The following is a 23,210-nucleotide window of genomic DNA, read 5'->3' as shown; positions in this document are numbered from 1 at the left end:
TAAACTATAATAGGAAGGCTGTTGAGTACATTTATGAAGCACAGTCTTATTGGCAAGGGCTTAAAGACCTTTAGATTTTATAACTCAGGTCATTTGATTTGATAGAATTGAGTAATGTGTCTAAATCACATAGGCGAATGCAGATTTTGCTGACTTTTGTGTGAAATTTGTGACATGAGTAGCTAGGCTGTGGAAAGTATCTTAGTCTGAATTTAGAGATGTATGCTATTACTACTTTAACAGCAGATTGTGTGAAGTTTTATGTGGACTTTTCTTGTCAGACAGGTTATTTAAACTTTTATCCTTCTACTGATGTCATGATTATACATTTTAGACCACAGGGAATTGGGTAGAATTTACTCCCAAAGAGGAGATCAGTAAGTCCACAGAAAATATTTGGGTTAATAAACATCAAGAGTTAATATGATTTCATCTCAGGGGAACGAGGGTGAGTGAGAGCATAGAAGAGGAGATGGATAAAATTCTATGAAGAATTAGGCAACAGCCTTCATTCCAAATACAATTTCTTTGATTTGGATTAAAGATAGAAATGACTTGAACTGGAGGGTTACATCTATGTCTGTGACTTCCTCTTGGAATGGGGCCTGTGAAATCTTTTTGGTAGTAAGTGAATACAGAGGTGCATATTGAAATAGCAAATGAAAACAATAGTCATGACCACTGGATTCCAGCCCTGGGATATTATCTGGTTCTAAATAATGGAGGAGAGGTATTGTGATACTTTGTTCAGGTACTTAAGAGGAGATGAGCTTGTATGTAAAGAACAAATGTAAATAAAATTAAAAATGATTTGTGAGGACTACAGGAAGAAAAAAAGGCAGTAGCTGATACAGACTATCATCTTTGGTCTAAGTGGAACTAGAGAAATATTATGGAATGCTCCAAATCTACTTAATGTTGACACACATTCTCATGTATGGTACTTCATTTGGTTTCTAAGAAAACCCATAAAATCCTTAAACTTTCAAAATAGGGTGAGACTGATGATAATGAATATTGTGTAGATAGCCATGGGAAGGATGCAGAGTTGTTTTATTTGGGGCAAAAGATGGATTTAAACATTTGACAAACAAGCTTGCCTAAATTGTCACATTCTTGACAAAATTTAGCAACTCAGTGGAATAAAAAGGAAAATGGAATTAGGGTGGTGTCAGACAAAGGATATTTGGAAGAAGTAAGATCATCTAGAAGAATTTACAGACTTTGTCTTTTTCCTGGGTTGATAAAAGTTTGTCATTCCGCCTCATCCCCAAGGAGATATTTCTGGACCAAGATCAACTATAGTATCTTCAGTTGACTTAAGGAGAGAAAACCCTTGCACTAAGAAGCTTTTAGTGTCAGTAAAGAAAAATGGTACACTCCAGCCATATTGAATATTAGGGCTAGTGCTATATGCTCTGTCTAGAAAAGAATAAGCTCATTTCTGAGATGTAGAGTCTAGGATGATGCTGGCAGGTCCCATTTTCTTTATTGTTAGTGTTCTTCTAGACATGTAGCAAATTGGAGAGTACATAGTTATAATGGGGTTCATGCGAAAGCCAAAAATCAACTTTTAGTAGCAGCATTTACAACAAATAAAGGTTAAGAAAACACACCATCTAGCAAATAAATTATAAACACTTAACTCAATTTTAGGAGATGGTTTCTTAGAAAATAAACCATAAAATGGGTGGCTTATAAACAACACGCATTTATTTTTCAGTTTTGGAGGCTGAGAAGTTCAAGATAATGTGCCTGCAGATGTGGTGTCTGGTGAGGGTTTGTCTCTCATAAATGGTACCTTCTAGCTGTGTCCTCCCTTGATAGAAGAATAAAAATTCTCCCAGGCCACTTTCATAAGGACACTAATCCCTTTCACATGTGTTCTGTCCTCATAATGGACCCAACCGCCAAACACCTCATCTTCTAATACTATTAACTTGAGGCTTAGGATTTCAAGATATGACGTCTGAGGGTACACATTCAGACTACAGCAATTTCCAAGTTGTTACCTCTTTACATTCCATACAATATGATGTCTGCTTGTTGAATGTCCAAACATCTGAGATCCTCAATATTTTCCTGGAGTATTTCTTGGAATTTCATATTCCGTTTTCCTCTTATTAGTTTTTGAAAATGCTAGATCTACTGACAAAGTTGAATGACATTAGGTAGCATCCAAAACCCAATCCAGTGATTAGATTGAAGTCAGCAGTCAGATAGACCAGATAAAATAATACAGCAAACAGGTCATATTATTCTGGAGAATCTGGACATTTAAAGAACAAAGTAAACAATCAAAAGAACAAATGATCATTTATTGTTTACACAGTAGGAGTCGACATTACTGATTTGAAACTAAAGATTACTAAATTTTTTTTCATCTGGAAAGATGAATTGATTTAAATCTCTCTACAAATTTATTTACTATGTCCTCAATTTGCAATGGTGGAGCTATATAGTGCAGCAAAATTTGAGATGATAATTACTGCCTCAATGTTTTAAGCTAGTTTGCATAGTTACTGCCAAAACATTTACAGCTTGCTTCCATAGTTCTTACTGAACCTAATTTCATGTAAGAATGCACCCTCCCATCAAACAGTAGGAAACACGAAGCCCTCTTTTACTTTTGCAGAGCTGAAGGCAATTATGGAAACTAAAGTTGTCTTTTATATCAAATACCTAGAACAAATAATAAATTTTACTTCAGTTTGAACGATGTGATGATTATAAAATACATTTCAGAAATGACTAACTAAATGCTTTAGTACAAACATGTTTAATTCTTCTTTTCAAATATGTTTTTTCACTTGAATATATAAATTTTAAAGTTCCCCTATTATAGTAATTCTGCTAAGATCCAAATAACTGTGTTATTACAATTGAATGATCATCACGGTAGCTTATGTGATAATATAATAATTAATGATAACTTAGTCTATTGAAATTTCCACGTGATTACCATTTATCCAGGAACAGGGAGGAGAGAGAGGAGATGGTGTTTTCATTTATATCTTGTTTAAGAATATTTCTAATGTATACTAGCTCACATATCTGCTTTAGTATGTTGAGTAGATTGAATGTAATTTAATCTTTCTTTGAGAATTCATTAATTTGATAATGCAATTATCATTTCAACTTTATGTACTAAAATTGAATTATATTGAAATATTTCTGACTCCAGAGTTAGTGTGACTTTATGTTAAAATTGCTTTTTCTCTACTTCTCTTCATCTCCTTAAATCTTCAAGAGTCCATGCAGCAAGTTGAAACTGAGGTTGCTTACCACTTGGAAGGTAACTCTTTAGTCCCCTGAAAGACCAAATAGGAATAAAGCTGTGTCTGAGAGGCAAGAGAGGTGAATGGAGCAAACTCTGCCTGAGATCTTTGGGGCAGGCTGATCTAATTTCACTCCTTTGTGTGTGTGTGTGTGTGTGTGTGTGTGTGTGTGTGTGTTTATCTGTGTGTGTGTGTTTTTTCAGAGTTCTGCAATTCCAGTGGTCAAGAATTAGCCCAAACACTAGGTAGTAATAAACAGTAATTTTAAAAATATTGTCTTGCTTATATTTCTTTGGGACTAGAATGCATGTATAGCTACTTGTAGAAGTCTAAGCCTCTATTGTCTTAAAAAAATTAACTTCAAATATACCATATGTATCCTAATTCAAATTCTTTGATCTTATGTCATTTTCATAAATGCCAAGTATGGAAAACAATGCTATTTTTTGTGGAGTTTCAATTAGTGACATTCAGGTAACAACATTTGGTTACTGTAAGGATTATAGACTGACATGTTGGTATTTTCTTTATTTAGAAGGCCCTGGATCATTTTGTCCATCATCTCGGAATCCCTAGCCGAGAATAAAAATAATTTAAGACTTCTATACTAGGAGTGGCAGAAACAAGTTAGGTGTAATTTATTTCCATGTGAATGTGTGAGTGTGGGGGGAATGGCATATCTAACTAAAAGAAGAAAGGCACATGTATCTAATTTTTACAAGGCTATGGATATGATACTCATTATTTTAGGTATAATCTACAAATGTGCTTTACATTTAATTGATAATAAGTAATTTTATATGCTAACACTCCATTGTGTAGAACACTTTTTATAGTTATGTAATTTGAGTGTATAAAACCACTATCATCTGCTCTTAACATATTTGAAATGAGACAATGGTCATTTTTACAATTTATGACATCTTGAGTTAACAAGAAGACCTTTCTTCATATTACTTTTTAAATTCATATACTGTGGAAGTGTTATTCATGTTCACATTGGGATGAGTAACCAGAAGGATAGGCTCAAGGGAGACTTTTCTGTTCTCTATTCTGCTAGAGCCTATTACTTAAATTCCACCAGAAACAGAGAGGAATGAATTGGAATGGGAATAGTTTAAGCTTACCTTTAATATACACTCAATAAAGTACTCCTAATTGATTAGAATGCAGTTCTTGTTCTAAGTCATTTGTTATTAGTTAACATATGCAATCAAAGTGTCTTAATAAGAATTCTCTCAATTTTATTGACAAAGAAACTGTAAGCACATTTTTTTCTTCTTGTTAACGTTGGTCCTCTGATAGGAAAAAACATAGGAAAACTTTACACTAAAATAATCAACTTCACCCTAAAATGATTAACTTGCCTAAGATAATTCTGATTATTGTCCAGTGCCTCTGTACAGAGGAGGGTGAACACGTAGAAAATTAAACTGAAATAGAAACAAGATGTTTGGTGACCTCACAAACGTGTTTGTAAAGAACCATAGCTATTGTATGAAATCAATAGTGGCTTCATGCTCTCTCCACTCAGCCCTCCCCTGGAAAGTCACCACCACCACCACATCAAATAAATAGCACAATCTATTCCATCCTTTCTCCCTCATACAACTTGACATCTTTCTTAGTATACAATTTGCCTGTCTTTTACCACTCACTAAGAGATACAATCAGGACTAGTGGAGAAGTGGGGCAAAAGGGGAAAAGAAGCACACACTAAGGTTTGCGGGGCTCTCCTCCTGTGGAAATGGCATTGACATTATTCCCCCTTGACCTCAACGATTTCTAATTGACTAGGTTCACAAAGATTTATCCTTTCATGATTCAAAAAACCTCTAGCCAGAATGTTCCCAAAGTTTTCATTTGAAAATAAAGTAGGATTTTATACAACTAAATTCAAATTTTAAACCTGAATCCAACGTCCCTGTCTTCAGTGGTGAAAATGACAATTGTATTTCCCTAATGCTCTGGTGAGGACCTTTCATAATAAATATTGTATTTAGTTACATGGCAGAACTATTCATCTTTATGGAGACAAGCAATGTATTCTGTACCACATCAATATATGATTCACTATGTGAAGCAATCACAGTAATTCATTTCTCAAATTTCAGTTCTCAACTTAATCCTTCTCCTCTCATTTCATTCAACATTTGAAGATAATGTAAAACTTGAAAAAATTGCTTTAAAATAATTAACAAACTAATTATCTACTCCAGGTTACTCTGGAAAGAGTCACATAGAGAGAAGTTAGGTAACTTTTCCCCTTATTTGACTTCAAAGACCATAGAGTGTATGGTTCTTATTTTCAGGAGAGAGGGAGAAACAGAAAGAGAGGGAGAGAGAAAGAGACAGAGAGAGGGATGTTTTAGCTTCTCCAAGCAAAGTGAGGAGGAAAGTTACCCAGATAATTACTGCCATCAGATACTTTTGCTTGCTTATCTCTGTTGAAGACCGTCATCTGAATAATTACCTTTGGCTTCTCTCTACTGTGCAGAAATTGCTTATCATAGGAAGAAATTTAAAGAATATGATGACACTATTCCATTTCTCATTTTACAATAAACAACTACAATAAAAAACAAAAACAAAAACAAGCAAACAAAATATCATTAGAACATAAAACAGTTTGTAAAAGTCTAAGCTTTGAAACTTGTATTCCTGAATTCAGACCTTTAGCTCATATTCCAAAGTGACTGTAACATTAAGTACATAAAATCAATGGACTGAAATCAGGTGAAGAAAATAGTACGTTACAACGTGGTTATTTTAGATTCTTAAGAAGAATGATATCAATTTCAAACATAAGAAGTATATCAAATGAAAATATTATATCAACTTTTGTATTCTTTCCTCTTTTTCACATAGTTCTGTGAATGCAGAGCGTGATCAGTTAACTTCAACATTTATTAAACCTTAATGTTTATTAAAACATTAGAGGGTTTCAAAACCCTTAATATTTAAATTAATCCCAAGATTATACTCTTGAATAGCACTTATTATTTTAAAAAACTTTAGAGAAGAAATCAAAGGAAGAGAACAAGATAAATTAAAACTAAAAAGTTTTCCAAAAAGACATGATTTATGGTTCATAGTCCCATAGTGAGCAGAGTATGAGATTAAGAACAACGTGCACAGATTGATTTTAGAAAAAAAAAAGTGAGTGACTTCTTCCTTTGCTCTAGTAGGAAATACTGTAAAATAACATAGGTATTTTGAGACACTAAAGAGAGAAAACAATGACTGACTAATCCAAAATCCATCAGTAAGTCACTGTCCAGTCAAATTCTGTTTTATGTCACCAAACAGTCTCTACTACCTTCCACATAAGGGAAGAAAATACAGAAGATGCAGTACTTACATTGAAAATAAAAATAAAAAGTGAGAGAATATATTTATAAATGATATACCTGATAAGGGGTTAATATCCAAAATATATAAGGAACTCAACTCAATAGCAAGAAAACAAATAACCTGATTCAGAAATGAGCAAAGGACCTGAACAGACATTTTCAAAAGAAGACATGGAAATGGTCAATAGGTTTATAAATAGTATTGAGTATTACTCATTATTAGGTAAAAGCAAATTGAAATCCCAGTGAGATATTACCTCACACCTGTTTGAATAGCTGTTATCAAAAGGATATATTATGATAAGTCTTGGTGAGGATGGAGAAAAAAATGTAAGTACATAAAAAATACATTATAAAAAATGTAAATGTACAACCATTATGGAAAATGATATGGAGGGTCCACAAAAAAAAACCTAAAAATTATGTTAAGAAGAATAAGCCAGGCACAGAAAGACAGATACTGCATAATTTCACTCATATGTGGAATCTAAAAAAGTTGATCTCATACCCCAGTGGTTGAGCTGGGGTACTTGGGGATAGATTGGCCAAAGAACACAACATTTCAGTTAGATAGGAGAAATAAATTCAAGACACCTATTGTACAACATGGTAACCATAGTTAACAACATATTGTGTTCTTGAAAAATGCTAAGAGAGTGGACGTGAAGTGTCAATTTACAAAAAAAAAAAGAAAAAAAAAGAAAGAGAATAGAACTACCATATAATCCAGCCACTTCTGAGTATGTATCCAAAAAAACTGAAATCAATATGTCAAAGGGATATGTGCACACCCATGTTCATTGCAACATTATTCATAAGAATAGCCAAGATATGGAAAAAACGTTAGTGTTCATAAGCAGATAAATGGATAAAAAAGATGGCAATATACACAATGAAATACTATTGGGCCTTAAAAAAAGGAAATTCTGTCCTTTCTGATAATGGATGAACCTGGAGAACATTATGCTTTGTGAAATAAGCCAGGAACAGAAAGACAAACACTACGTGATCTCCCTTACATGTGGAATGGAAAAAAGTCAAACTCATAGTATTTGATATGCTTTAGCTATGTCCCCACCACCCAAACCTCATCTTGAATTGTAGCTCCCATAATTCCCACATGTCCCGGGAGGGACCCGGTGGGAGGTAATTGAATCATGGCGGCGAGCCTTTCCCTTGCTGTTCTCATGATAGTAAGTCTCATGTGATTTGATGGTTTTATAAAGGAGAGTTTCCCTGCACACATTCTCTTTCCTGCCACCAGGTAAGATGTGACTTTGCTCCTCCTTCACCTCCTGCCATTATTGTGAGGCCTCCCCCAGCCATGTGGAACTGTGAGTCCATTAAACCTCCTTTTCTTTATAAATTACCCAATCTTGGATATGTCTTTATTAGCAGTGTGAGAACAGACTAATACAGAAGTAAAGGGTAAAACGACAGTTATCAGGGTTAGGGGGTGGGAGAAAATGGCGAGCTGTTTTTGGTCAAATGGTACAAATTTTCAGTTAGATAGCAGAGATCTATTGCATGGGAGAGTGACAATAGTCAATAATAATATATATTTCAAAGAAATTTAGCAGATCTCAAATATTTCACCACAAAAACTGATAAGCAAGTGAGATGATTGATATATTAATTAGCTTGATTTAATCATCTCACATTATATACATATATCAAAACATCACATTTTACCCCATAAATGTATAAGATTATGATTCTTCAATCAAAAATAATATTAATAAAAAAGAAAAGGCGGTTTTTTTGTTCATGATTAACACACCATGTGATCATCAGTATGAGTTAAAGAATGGTGAAGAGGGAAGATGTTACGCTAAATAACTCAGTGTACACATATATAACTTGGCACTAGATCTACTTCCGGTTCCAGAGGAAAATAATCCGTCTGGTTATGGGACCCAGCACTGAGACTGCAGAGCAAGAATGAAATCACTCCCATCTCAGTACAGCTCATATTTACCTAAGTAACGTACGAGTGTTTTTGGAGAATTGCACTTTAATTCAGGGTCTTTGATATGTTCTATCATGCTCCTTAATGATTTTCATGGCAACCACAAGTAGGGAGTGTTGTGGGCTAAATTGTGCCCCGTCATAATTTCTACGTTGAACTCCTAACCCTCAGTACTTGAAAATGTAACTATATTTGGAGATAAGACCATTGAAGAGGTAATTAACTCTAAATAAGTTAGGGTGGGGCCTGATTCAATATGACTGAGTCCCTTGTATGAGGAGGAAATTTGTACACAGAAATATCATGAGAGTAGGCCATGTGAAGACTTAAGGGGAAAGACAGCTATCTACAAGCCAAGGAGAGAGACCTCAAAAGAAAGTTACGTTGAGGACATCTTGATTTTAGACTTTTGGCCTTCAGGACTGTGAAAAAATACATGTCTGTTTTTTAAACCACACATTCTGTGGGACTTTGTTATGACAACCTTCGAAAACTGATACAGGGAAAAATAGCTTTCTACCTAGATTCAGTCAAGATAAAGAATTACAAAAGTTCAATCTCCTGTCCTAAAGACAGTTTTTTTGAATTCTCTTTTTCACTTTTCATCTTTCTCTTGATGTATAAGAATGAGAATTGAATGCAACAAGAGTTACGCTATGTCACTTAGTTGGGTAGTCAGGCATAGCATCTGTGGTCAGGAAGTCTGTTGTCTTTCTTACAATAGTTCATGTTTGGTTAAGTGTTCAGTGAAGCTGCCTTTTATTATAGATTGCACCAGATTGCTAGTATAGACATATGGAAATGAGTTTAACCCATTTGCAGTCTCTAGAATCTATTCTAGAACCCTAGCTATGGATATAATCTCTATACTGCATGGTAGTCTTTGGTAAACACAGGTCTTTTGACATTTTAATTTCTTCCACTATTATTCCAAGTGAAGTAACTCAAGAGTGGAAAACCAAAAACTGTAAGCTCTCACTTATAAGTGCGAGCTAAGCTTTGAGTACACAAAGGCATACAGAGTCATATAATAGATTCTAGAGGCTCAGATGGGGAGGCAAGGAGGGGGGCTAAGATAAAAAACTACATATTAGGTACAGTGTACACTGCTCGGGTGATGGGTGTATTAAACTCTCAGAATTCACTATGATAAATTCATTCACTAACAAAAAAAACACTTGTACCCCAAACTCTATAGAAATAAAAATTAACAACAAAAACAAAAAAGACAGGTCTATGTCAAGTGTCTTCCTTTGAAAAGTTTAACCATTCTCAGACACTCAACCATCAACCATTTCCTTTTAAAATTTCTTAGTTCCAGTTATCAGAGTACATTTACGTTTTCAGAAGAATCAGACTATAAAACTATATTTCTTTTCATTTTTAAAGGATGTATTATATACTTTAGTAAGAAGATTACAACTATGGGTGGCCCTATCTCTAGGAAGAAGTTTGCAAAACTGAATTAGTCTTTTGTGGTCACAGTGCTGTGAAGTGCTTCTGCACTTATTGAGTGAGGGATGGTAGACACTGTGCATTGTACGGTGGAACATTCATTTATAATTAATGATTATAGAGCCCAAATTAGTGTTAACATGAATTCAAAGTATTTTCTGCATGGTTTCAATATACATTGAATTTTCCCAAAATGCAAATATAGTGGAAATTGACAGAAAAAAAATATTATTTTTTCTTAATAGAACTTTAGTTAACATTAAATACCATTTTAGAAAATCATGTCACTGATGGCAACACTAGCTGCGAGACTAAAAGTATACCACTAATAGTATTCCTACTTCTGCTGCTTACTGCTGCTTACGTATTTCAAACAATCATGGTGAATCCGAGTAGCAATGGGGCTCTGCAAACTTCATTATGTTTTCTACCTTCTCTGTACCTGCATATTAACATTAAGAAATGCATATTATTTTATTATAAATTATTTTTCTTACATTTTTATTTATATTAGAGTTTAGGCATTATTTTCAAAATATTTTTGAACTTTTTTTTGAAATTGTGTGCAATTGTATAATGGGTTATACTATCTATAACCTTTGTTTCAGATAGTATTATAAAATATTTGGTAAAGTGGTGTTGTGTGTCTAGAATTGCCTCTGGGACTTGCCTTTAATTCAGTCTTCCTGTAGTTATGCACCTACAAACCTTTAAAACCCGAACACAAGTTGTCTTGAAAATTGAATTTCTGAACTATTTTCTAATTTAGAGTGACTGGGAAGGAAGAAAACTACAAGAGTGACTGTTTCTGTTCAGACTGGCAACCCCTTCAAGAGCTATTAATAGAATGAAGGCCATCACCCCAGTGAAGGAATTCTCAATATACTTTCATTAGTAAGCATGTTTTTCCATTGTTTTAATCTTAGACCTGAAATGTAGAATGATTAGTGGTATCTATTTTGGCTGCTCAGTAGCTAGTTTTGCTACCCGGGTAAGTTCTGTGAAATTAAGAGTTTTGATTTATTATTTCACAGACGCATGTGGCAATTCCAGGAACCATTCCAAAACTACAAAGATTAGCTCATTTATCTTCACAGCAACTACTTTATCCCCACTACACAAAAGAGGAAACTGAGGAACAGTCAGGTTAACTTACCAAAAGTCAGTGATATCCAGTAAATTGCAGAGCCTGGACACAGTTGTCTGGCCGTGGAGGCCATGGGCTTAGCTAATTATGTTACACTGCCTTCAAAGGTTGCAATACAGCAAACGAGAAAGAACATGGCAGTAAAAGGATTAATGAGAAAACAGAATTAGATGATATTGCTTTATTCATAAAGGGTTCTTTAAGTTTCCACTTATGTTAAATTCATCATCCTATATCAAGTATGAATAATCTATGGAAGATCACCTTCAAATAAGAATTAATTTGTTTATGATAAATAGAGAATCATAAACATTTTCAATTGCAATTGCCTTTTAAATGCAGAGAAAGAAATAAACAACTCAATAGCTATTATTAGACATATTATTTGAGCAAGAAAGGAAAGAAGAGACAAAGTGGGGGAGGGAAAAGAGAGAGAGACAGAGATAGAGAGCAAGTGAGAGAGAGAATGGAAGGTAAAAAGGTACAAGCAAGCAGGGAAAAAATGTGAAAAGAGAGCAATGATTACTGACTTTATTATAAGTGAGAAATCTGACCATTTCTTGTCCACCTAGTCTAGGCAAATTTCTGGTGTTTTAGATTACTTTCTTTTCTCATTCAAATGCTTATTTTAAAAGGATTCTGTTTTTAACCAGCTCATTTACCAGCACCCCACTCCCACCCTGCCTCCAATTTTCAGGAGCTGGAAAAGCTGGAACAATAATGGAACAATCATGATATTCCTTTCCAGACAGATGCACCTTCATTTATTTTCTTTGTATATCCCCTTTCTGTAACATCCTCCTTTTGATCATATAATACAATTAGATCTTTGTCACAGCTTCTGTTTTTAAAATGTGCATATAATATTTTAATCTGTGGAAGTGATTATAACATTATGTTAACTTTACTAAAATGATTCAGCACTGTGCATCAGTGGCTGTTTATGGATAGAAGTTGTTGTTGGGCATTGCTAAAGGAAAGCAAGCTACTTGCAGATATCATGAATTCAGATTATTATTAGAAGATTCTGGTGAAGCAGCAGTAGTAGAAGGCAAACAGTAAAAAAATGAAAGTTTCCACTGCATGGAAATATTTATTAATTTTGTTATTATTAACTTTTGCAGTTAATTCTTAAGTTTCCTCTGTTATTATTATTTTGTAATTGTCATCTTTTTAGTGTTCACTTAGCCTGTTATCTTTTATTGATTTCCAAATATCACCATTTGGTCAATATTTACATTTCAATGTCACATTTCTTTCCCTCTAGAATAATCTCTTTTGAATATGACAGCCATATAACTTTGTTTTGTTACTCTGAGCACTTAGAATTGGGAGTCTTTGCTTCATATTTTTCCAATGTTTCATAGCATTGATATTTCTGGTTGTTTTCTTTTCAATGATACTGCTTTTATTTTTAACTAAGCAAGGTTAACATTAGTCCTAGACTGAAATAGTTATATGTCCTACCATTAGATTATGAAATAATATATTGTCTACTTAGGCTATTCAAAACAATGTTTCTTATATTTTTGTTGATTAAATTCATATAAAAGTTTACAGTAAAGATATTGACCCCTGGTGAATAAATATCTGCCTATATATAGTCTCTTTAACATGAGGATTTTGGTGTTGAAATGCTCCAGATGTATATATGATTACTTATTTAATTGTAGAGAATATAAGTTTCTCAATGTGTAGTCACTATCTTTCTACTGGAGTCATAATGATTAGTTGAAAAAAGCTGTGATATATTTTTCAGTTAAAATTCATACAAGTAGAAAAGATAGAGTGTATAAAAATCAGAAGCTACAGGCATGAATGTATTAGAATGATAAGTAATCATAAATCTTGATTGCAAGATGTCCGCTTTTCTCAACTGATCTTATTTGACAATAGTCAACAATACAGTTTTTAAATATTCTGTATTCCTGGTCTCAAAGCCACACTGCAACTAGGATTATTGGTCAATTGTTTTTCTACCAACTGACCTTGACTTAGAAGAAATCCATATTCTGTTTACATTAATAACCTTTACATTTGTTCTTATATAGAAAAAATGTATTCAGTGCTCATGAAATAATAATATCACATTCATTTCAATACAAAGACTTTTACTCGCACTCCGCACCATGATTCTAATTAAACTTGAAAGGGAACAAATAACATTTAAAGTTCTTTAGGGAATAATGTTACTCTCTTATTGGTTAGTTCATCCTCCTTTCAATCTTCTCTAAACTCTTAATTTTAGGTCTTTCAAGTGAATTTAGTTTTTATATAAGCGTTAATATAAATATGCAGTAATTATATTCATACCCACACATATATGTACATGTTTTGTAGCCATCTCATTTTAACTTAATATAGCATAAATATGTGCACCCCAATACGTATTCCATTGAACCATGCTATTTAAATTATTTCGTGATTTGCAACTGAAAATGTATGGGTCACTTCTAAATTTTAGTTCTCCAATACCTTACTTCTGATTATATATAGTATTCCCACGATCTTATGTTTCTAAATAATGTTAGCATTTGCATTAGCATTTTGTGTATACATTTTTGCACTAATCTCAGCTTACTTCTTCAGGGATGGCTTGATGAGTATGCAGATCACTCTCTGTTTTCCATGAGAACACCCCAAAGATCCATTTACTGCCCTTCTCTGTCCTGCCTGGTTCCAAAGCAGGGTCACCCTCATGAGCTTCATCACTTGGGACCTCGGCTTTCCATCGTTCCCCTGACAACAATGAGAGCCGCTGGCTCTGGCAGATTAGCTGGTGAGAGGAAAGAGAAGTTGGGGTGCTTCTTCTGTAGTGCTTCCACCTCCTAGTGGCTGGCCTCGGGTTTGACAACAGCTGAGTTCTGTGGTTTAATCTATGCCTCTTTCTCCATGCTTGGGTTTCATCAGTCACCAGACTTACCTCTTCTGCCTCAGAGGTGGAAATGGCTTCCCATGTTGTTAGTCGCTAAATGCTTCATATGCTTTGATTCTCTTACTCTTGGCCACACTTCCGTAAATAGCACCTCCATCAATCTCCCCTTATATCTGTTGAGTAAGTCATCTATTTTCTGTCTGAATCTGATAGAATAGGCCAAGGGATACAGCGACATTTTAAGTATTTGGAATATATTGTCACATTTTCTTCACAATTTAAATGTACCCCTAGTAATGTATATGAATTTAAATATTCCTATAACTTTCTAACATTAGATTTGCTGTTTTTAATTATTGTCAAGATAACAGGCAAAATAGAACATAATACAGCATTCCATGATTGCTAATTAGGATAAATATTAAGAGAGAGAGTGCACGCATGCATGCTTGCAGGTAAGTATACATAGCAATGTGTCTAAAAAGTGCTAGCCACGAATTATGTTCACATTTCAACTCAAGCACAGAATAGCCATGTGAATAGAGGCAAGACCTTTCTTCTTTAAATAATATTGGCCGGGTATGGTGGCTTACGCCTGTAATCCCAGCAGTTTGGGATGCCGAGACTGGCGGATCACCAGAGGTCGGGAGTTTGAGACCAGCCTGACCAACATGGAGAAACTCCGTCTCTACTAAAAATAAAAAATTAGCCAGGCATGGTGGCGGGCGCCTGTAATCCCAGCTACTCGGGAGGCTGAGGCAGGAGAATCACTTGAACCTGGGAGGCGGAGCTTGCAGTGAGCCGAGATCGCGCCACTGCACTCCAGCCTGGGCAACAAGAGCGAGACTCTGTCTCAAAAAAAAAAAACAAAAAAACAAAAAAACAAAAAAAACCTTTTTTTTTTGTTTTTTTTTTTTTTTTGAGACGGAGTCTTGCTCTGTCACCCAGGCTGGAGTGCAGTGGCGCGATCTCGGCTCACTGCAAGCTCCGCCTCCCAGGTTCACGCCATTCTCCTCCTGCCTCAGCTCGATCTCCTGACCTCGTGATCCGCCCGCCTTGGCCTCCCAAAATGCTGGGATTACAGGCGTGAAGTCTTATTTTTTTAATTATCTGTGAGCCAGAGATAATAGTAATATTTGGTCCCTTCCAACTTTAAGTTTGTGATTGTACATCCCCATCAGATACAAAAGGACAGAAAGAAATCCTGCATACTCCGATAATGCATGATTGAAGAAGCAAAATCCACTTTGTGTGTTGAGTCACTGAGTAATTTGTAAAGCTACTTTTTTTCTCCAAGAACTGATGAATGCTGTGATGTACGTTATTTCTTTGGTAATATACTTCATCAGAGAATTATTTTTACAATGCCAAATGAAGTAGACTTAACCTTTTACTGTGTTAAGGGTCAAATTCTGTTAACAAAGAAATCAGTCATGCTAATAAGAGAAATGGAATTCTATGTTTTTATCACTTCACATTTATATATTGCTTTTCTGAACTTTTTTGTTGGAAAACTCTCATTTTGATATCTTTACGTTATGAAGGGTTGGAAACATTACCTGAAATTAAGTGGTTCACTTCATCACATTATTTTTCTTAGTACAGAATGTTTCCTTGGATTTTAAAAAGGGGTCTTGTGGCATGATAGGAAGGAGAGTATTTCTTGGAAGACAAGGAGCATGAACCTCAGAAGTAGCTCATTTGTACAGGGGGTAATGGTGTGAGAGAGAGGTAATGCTAGGGCCTTTGAGAGGCTCAATGAAGTGGAAAAGGTAGATAGAGAGCTTACATATTTTCTGCAAATGTGTAGAATTTGCAATACTAAACCTGGGAAGAGCATGTAGTATGTGATGTGCTTGCTTTGCATATGGGCATGGTGTTACTGACTCACCTTCACCAGGTCAAGGGCTTTGCATTGTTGGGGTGATAGATTTACCCTGTTCAGTTTGCCTGTCCTCCATGAGCAGGAACATGAGTTTGTGAGACATCTGTGTAGGGTTAGGAGGGCAGCTGAAAGCTGTTGAACAGAAGTGAGCTAACAGGCTTGTGCACAAATTAAACTTGTAAGTGTAGTGCCATCAGTGCTCTGTGGAAATGCTGAGCAACCGGAGCGAGGTAGGAAATCTTTAGGGAGGTGGAGGATTTGGAGGGATTAATGAATACCTCAGAGAATGGGAAAATCATGATATTTCTATACATTATTTGCAAGAAAAATAATGTATAGAAATATTATGACATATTCCAAAAGCACATGTAGATGTTTAAACATACATTTAGGCTTCTACATTTAGTAAACTAGATTTTAAAATGTTTTTCTAACACTTAACAGAGAGTCTGTCATTGACTCAAACATTAAAACAACAACAAAAGCCAAAGAAAGAAAGAAAAAGTGTAAGGGCTCTCCCACAAATGCCTCAGGTGAGCAGAAGAGAAAGGCAGACGGCAGCCTCTGTGCTCAGTGGCAGCCGGCCAGCTTGGCCAGAATTGGCCGGAGATCCATGACCCTTTGGCTCTCTTGGGAGAGTGTAAAGTTCTGTCAGCTCATCCATTCGAATAATTAGCAAAAGATATTATTTCCCGGCTCCATCTGCTTGCATTTTTCCTAATAATTGGAACACTGAATAATGTTCCCAAGTCCTTCAGCTCTCTGCCACCACAACTGGGGAAAGACCCAAGACTGAGACAATAGTCAGGAAATTAAGTCTTCCCATGTGAGGGGCATCCATGAGAATATGAGATCACCACCGCAAGCAGAGGTACATCAGGGCTCAGAAGTCCAGGAGTTTTGTGAGTGTGAGGTGGCAGAGATCATTCCACTTTGAAGTTCACAGCCTGCAGCCTTCACCATAGACAGGTGTCCTGAACATACAAGGCTTAGGAACCATGATGCTTACAGAAAGGGGAAGTGTTAAATCTTGTACTCAATCACAAATCAACTTTAAGAAATTGCCTTATAATGCTGGGTTGGGAAGCTTGATATATATATATATATGTATATACATATATCGTATTATATATATGTATATATGTGTGTATATACACACCACACAAATACACACACGTATATATAAAATCCTACAGCGGTGGTACTCTTATGGATATTCCATTATGGATTTCCCCAGACAGGGACTATGACTCCGCCTTCCTCTGCATGGTACCTAGTGCAGGGCAATGCACGATGGCACATTCAGTTAAGTCCAGTTGACTGGGTGACTGTAAGTGCTTCAAACCAGTGAAGAATAGAAAGAATCAAAGTGGAATGTATGTTGGCATTTTGCTATTAATGTTACATTACCTTTTCAATTCTAAGGCCCTTCTCACTTTGTTTCTTCACTTGGGACTGTGAGGGTGAATCTCAATAAAAGAAATGATTAACACTCATCTCAGGGTTCATTCACTCCATGCGTTTTATTATCTACCGCGTGCCAGTATCGGAGATGCCTGATTGACTCCATTTCTGCAAAGCAACCACTATATTTTTAAGGAGTAAAGTGTTCTAATATTTGTCAATGTAGATATATTCAAAAGTAAGTTAGCAGCGATTAACATTTGTACTGATTTCTATGACATTTAGAAGATTTTATATTAATAAATTGTAAGAGGAAGTGGTTATTTAAAAACTAAATTCATTCTCTTGAAAATACATGTTTTTACTGAGAGTTCATTCTACCCAAGATACTTTTTTTTCTTCTTCAGATAGCATATAAGTTATAAAACTGGGACAAATACTTAGTTTTTCAGATATGTTGTCAAATTTTTTTCTACTATTCTTTCTACTCCCTATCATGTAAGAAAGGAGCTACTATTTACTTTTTTGAAAAGAACAATTTTCCTTTACAAAAAATATTCTTTTAAACATTGCTTTCATGTTGCAATTAACATGTGAAAGGATTTAAAACAGAAACATCTCTCTATTGCAAGCAAAGTTTCAGTGTCTATAACAAGGAAATGAAATAAAGTATGATAAATGCATTTCGGTGGTCAATTTAAATACTATAGTTACACAATGTTTAATAAATTTAACCTACTAATAGGAAAACATCATTTGTGGATTTCTATTTTATTTGAGTTTCAGCTCCTTCAAAAAGTAATATGGAAAAAAATAAGTCAATTTCCACGTAGGATAAAGTAACCACATGGGCAAAGTTAAATTGTTATATATTTTATAAATATAACCTATTTGCTCATCAAGTCATCTGAATTTTTTCCTGAACATCTCTTTTTTTAAATAAAACTTCTCCCACTAAAGTAGGTACATTATTGAGATATATTATATGCCATTTTAAAATATGTTGTCTTTCTGTAGGTTTGATGTCACTGCTTTATGCTACCTTTATGCCCATTAGGAAGCAAAGTTGAACTCGATTTTAAAATGTAAGGTCTTTACAAGAATCAATGTCTTCAACACTTCATTTTGTAGATCAGTATAATGAGGCTTTAAAGTTTAATAAACAGGCCAATATAACAGAACTAAGTTTGGAATCTGGGCCTTGTGTATCCACATTATGTTATCATCCACTGAGATGCTGGTAGATGTTTAAAGCTAGCTCCCTAGAGTAAAAAGCCTTGAATTGTAACATATGTTGGTTTTCATGCTGTAGATACCCTCACCAAGGCTGATTTAAACGTATTACCATGACATCACTGAATAAGGAGTTACAAAGGGATATACAGTAGTTCATCATTTTACATTATTTCCGTCATATTGTTGAAATAGACATAAATAATCTCAAAAGCACAAATAATAAAACATTTAAAATTAGGAACTGGTGACTTTTTAATGTTAGTATATAATTGTTTTTTATAGAATTTATTTAATTGTAAAGGCATATAACCTTTAAGAAATTAAGAATGGCTGTGTTTAACAACTGACTGCTTCCTGACTATTTAACACTTGGGTCATACAGCTCTCATAAGCTGGTACAAGCTGATCCCATCACACCACTGGGTCACCAAAACTACTCATGTGTCATTTTGGGTGGTTGAAAATGTTTCCAATATGAATCTTCTCAATTTTCTTTTCATTGGCATGTGATGAAAAAAAAGAGAAAGAGAGAGAAGAGAGAAATAGTTTGATATCTATATCAAATTGGGCACAAGTGATATAAGCTGCAGGACTGAAAATGTTTAAATTTTAGGCCATTGCCTGAAGTTTCTGAAAAAATAGTCACTTTCTCAGCATTTTCTTTAACCTATGAGCACACACAAACACACACACACACACACACACACACACCATCTTATCTCTCCATTTTATGCTTCTTGGTCCTGGGTTTCCAGGCTTGCAAACTTGTTTAGTCTGTATGAACATTTGCTAGAATTCAGTCCCAGAGTTTTCATGTAAAAACCTTTGCTGATTAAGTATAACACTTATACTGCAGAATCATCACCATGTTACAATGTATAAGAGAACCTAATTATATTTAATGGTGAATCTGTAAGCATATTGTCATTAATGTCGTTAATTACATATTAATGTCATTTCCTCATATGAGCTACATTATTTTTCCTGATTCTATTTTGCTGTGATTGTTTCTTGCCAAGCGAAATTCATTGTATGGGTTGATGTTTGATTCATGTGGTGAAAAGTTTACACTAGGTAAACTGAGAATAGGGTAGGGGTTTTACACAAGGAGCATAAATGTACCAAAGCGGAAATGAAATTTGGAGTGATATAAAAGGTTCCTAGAAAAGTGGACTATGGCAACAACAGAAGCCATCAATTATTATTGGCCCTCAAATACAAGTATGGGGAAATAAATTTTATTCAGCGGTGCAGGGGAAATGTTAGCATATAGGTGGATACTTCTGGGTAACTCACTCTCTGCCTAGTATGGAAGAGCAGAGGGTCACTAATGAAACCGCCTTCATGAGTACATATCAGTGGCATGGGTGTTAGGCTTCTGAGGACAAAGCAGAGAAAACTTAGCCAGTCATCACATATGGGGTTATGAAATTGACAAGTACCAAGCAGTCCTGAAAACTCTGGTAGCATATGAAATAACCTTTAAAATTCTTTACAATCCTCCAACTCTGATTTCACTGTATTATTGTTGGGATGATGATTACTATCTGGGGAGGTGATCCTGATGTGCCAGATGGTAAAATGAAACTCCGAGGCCATGACTAGCATCGTGAAAGAGCAGATTGGCAGCTCTCCTGCAATCTGATAGGTGCTGGGAAGGCCTGAAATATCCTAAAACAGCTGCTCTTTGGTGTATCATCAAGCTTAAATTTACAATATTGGAGATTTATATTTTTGGGTCTTGAACGAGTACCTTGATGAAGAGGCAATATAGCAGGGGAAAAGATTTTAAAAAGGTAAAACTGCATTAGTTATTCCCAACTCATGGAAGAAAGGAACTCTGTTTTCAAATCAAGACATTTAGATGAGAGAGCAACCCCACCTCACATGGATATTGGATAGAAACTAGATAAAAGTTCCAGCAGGGACGATGCATTTTCAGTGACCCCAAGATTAGACAAAGGTCATAAATAAAAGGAAGAATCAGCAGGAGAAACTTTTACAAGGGTTGACCCTCTTTACAGGACAAGCTTTGATTAATCTGATCTAGCCAAATAAATTTTATATTCATCTGTGTAAGGGATTTTTATTTTCACATTTTACAAACTATTCAGATTGTAAAATATATGTCAGAATAGTCTTGACCACAGTATCAGGCAACAGAAACAAACACACACACACTTTCATTTTATAAAATGAAATGTGTGGTTTTACATTTATTCTAGCACAGATGAATAAAAAAGACGAAAAGTACAGTGAATATCCACTAGGTGGCGAGTGTGCTATGTCCCACTCACCTGCTTAAGGTGGAGCTGTTTCATCTTGTTCATCAAGATCTTATCAGATTTTGTTGTGGCCAAACAGATAGATGTCTGAAGTGGATTTTAGAAGCCAGATAATAGTTTCCAATTATTAGAGAGTAACTAGCCTTGTGAATTAGAAGCCTTCCCCAACCACTGAGCAACATGAAGGGCTATTTATTAGATCACTATGTGTTTTAATAGCACTGGTCACCGCTGCCAGGCTTTTCATCTGAACTCTGCTCTGGTTATATTCCCAATATCATGCAATCTGGAGTTAAGAGCTCCGTCCTGGGCTACAGATTCTTTCCTGTAATTTTCCTCGTAATAACGACTGTTAATCAACCAAATGGACCTGAGATCCTCTTCCTTTGGCACTTCACAAGTCTTCGTTCTTTCTTTACAGCCCTCTTATGTGAAGTACCACATTTTAAGCACTACACACAGAGGATTAATAATTGTAGGCTTGGAAGATAAGATCAGCTGATAGGGACATGTACCTACTCGAAGTTACACTACAATGACACTTCTGCCTTAGAAAACTTCTCATTTATGAACCCTTTTTGGGGGCAGGAGTAATTTGCATTAATTTGATGTACCAATTAGACAAAATGTAATACTGATCTTTACACTTTCTTAGGTGTATTCTCTTTCAATTTGACTTAGTTAACAAGAATTGCTTTCTTCCCAGCTTACAATGAACTCTAATCATTTGTCTTGTATCCTTTATTTTTCTTTACCTCTTTGATTTATCACATAACAATAGAAAAATTACAAAAGTAACATGATCCTTATCTAGTAATGCTGAAATATTTTTTAAGAATGTCAATTATAATGTTAATCTTGAATCAAATTGTCATTCTCTTTCTAAAGTTTATTTAGACTTAGCACATTGTGATTTCTGATTGACTATCATTTGTGCAAAATATTATAGAGAAGTCAAAATATAAAGAACACAGATCACTTGAAAAATCAGGGTAGAAAAATATCAATAATGTTATGTAAGTCAATTATTAAAGTAACATCTACATCAATTTCATAAACAATAAATAGACATAAAGGAGCCTCTTTACTCTTAAGTTAGTTCCCCTAAAAAGCCAACTCTAGCTTCTGAGCACTCTGAATTATCTGCTTTTCCTCTCTGGGCAATGTCCTTATTTGCTAAAAGCTCCCGATTCTGTCAAATTAGAAAGTAACTCACATTAATTTATTAATCGCTTATACATTCCTATTTTTCCTTAACAGGATTTACTTAAGAATAAAGAAATGCCTTAGAAGGAATTTTTAATGCTAATGTCTTGGGCAATACTCAGAGTATTCTTCCACACACCAGGATCATGAATGTTGATATGCCAGCCAGCAAAGACGTGTGCTCCTCTGAAGATTCTCCATAATGGGAGGCTTAGATCAGAGCTGTGGAGAAACAGCCCATTAGAATCCTGGCTCCACCAGTAGCAAAAACTAAAGAAAACAAAACAAAACAAAAACATTGTGCAAAACAAAACAACAACAAAATGCTACTTGTGCAAAAACAGTGGTTTTGCACAAGGTGCTAATATTTCTGAACCCCTGCTTCCTACTATGCTAATAGGCAGGTGTGGGAGGGGATAATAATACCTAATACATACAGTTGACGGAAATTAAAATGAAACAGTACATTGACTTAACACTTTGCTTGATAAAGAGTAAGTTCTGAATCAATAGTTACATTATCAGTTTTTACTAATGTGATGAAACATGGATCAGATAAAAAGCAGGATATATCACCATTGTAATTTGATTTTATCCTAATTTCCAAGAAAAATAAATTTAAAATATTTTAAAAACTATATTTAGTAACTTAATCCCATTGCAGTGCACATAATTTTAGTGACTTTTTAAATTACAAACAGAAAAACTTGTTATGAAGCCATTCAATACTTGAAAACTGTACTTAAGATTATTTACACAAAATAATATTTTTCAGTATTTTCCTCTACTTTAGTCATTTAAAATTTCTCTAACTGGTGGGGCGTGGTGGCTCACGCCTGTAATCCCAGAACTTTGGGAGGCCGAGGTGGGGGATCATGAGGTCAGGAAATCGAGACCATCCTGGCTAACACGGTGAAACCCCATCTCTACTAAAAATACAAAAAATTAGCCGGGCGTGGTGGCGGGCGCCTGTAGTCCCAGCTACTCGGGAGGCTGAGGCAGGAGAATGGCGTGAACCCAGGAGGTGGAGCTTGCAGTGAGCTGAGATCGCACCGCTGCACTCCAGCCTGGGCGACAGAGAGAGACTCCGTCGCAAAACAAAAACAAAAACAAAACA

Source organism: Pan paniscus, chromosome 6 (genome assembly GCF_029289425.2).
Source record: "Pan paniscus chromosome 6, NHGRI_mPanPan1-v2.0_pri, whole genome shotgun sequence".
Taxonomy (NCBI): domain Eukaryota; kingdom Metazoa; phylum Chordata; class Mammalia; order Primates; family Hominidae; genus Pan; species Pan paniscus.
This window is presented reverse-complemented; position numbering follows the sequence as displayed.